This window comes from Monoraphidium neglectum (genome assembly GCF_000611645.1).
Source record: "Monoraphidium neglectum strain SAG 48.87 unplaced genomic scaffold scaffold02749, whole genome shotgun sequence".
In the NCBI taxonomy this organism is placed as follows: Eukaryota; Viridiplantae; Chlorophyta; class Chlorophyceae; order Sphaeropleales; family Selenastraceae; genus Monoraphidium; species Monoraphidium neglectum.
In genome coordinates, this window is record NW_014010879.1 from 4,257 (window position 1) to 4,939 (window position 683).

Genomic DNA, 683 nt, shown 5'->3' on the forward strand with positions numbered 1-683 from the left:
CCCCGCCCCAGCCCCTGCCCCTGCCCCTGCCCCTCTCCACGACCCGGCCTCGGCTCCTGCTCCTGCTCCGCGAACGTTGCTGGCGATCCCTGCTGCTCGTCCTGTCTTGCGTGCCCCGGCTGCCACTGCTGCCGCTGGTTGCACCAGAGCCGCTGCTTGTGCCCCCCGAGGTGCTGCTGCTGAGGCTGCTGCCTATGGGCAGCGCCGGCCTCTGCAGCCGCGAAGCCCCGTGTTCGTTGCCGTGCTCGTTGCCGTTCGCAACCGCCGCAGCGCCGCCGGCTTTTTCGCCGCCGCCGGCCCCCTCCTGCCTGGCCCGCTTGCTCGTTGGCGGAGACGCGTCGCCGGCCTCGCACACGGGGGCGGCCCGCTTGCCTACCTGCGCTGGCGGCTGCGCTGCCCCAAACGCCGGCGCGGCGCCGCCCGCGGCGGCGGCGTGGGCGGCGGGGCCCGGCGCGCCCTCCGCGGACTCGCGCCGGCCTTGCTCCGCCTTGCTTCTCAGCTGCGCAATCTGGTCTAGGTACCGCTGCCCCGCCGCCTGCAGCTCCTCTCGCCTCGCGGCCGCGTCCGCCTCCACACGCGCCGCGCCGCCGTCGGGCTCCGCCACATCGCCGCCGCGCGCCGGTTCCGGCGGCGGGGCCGGCCCCGCGGCCGGAGGGGGCCGCGCGACGACCGCCGTGGGGAGC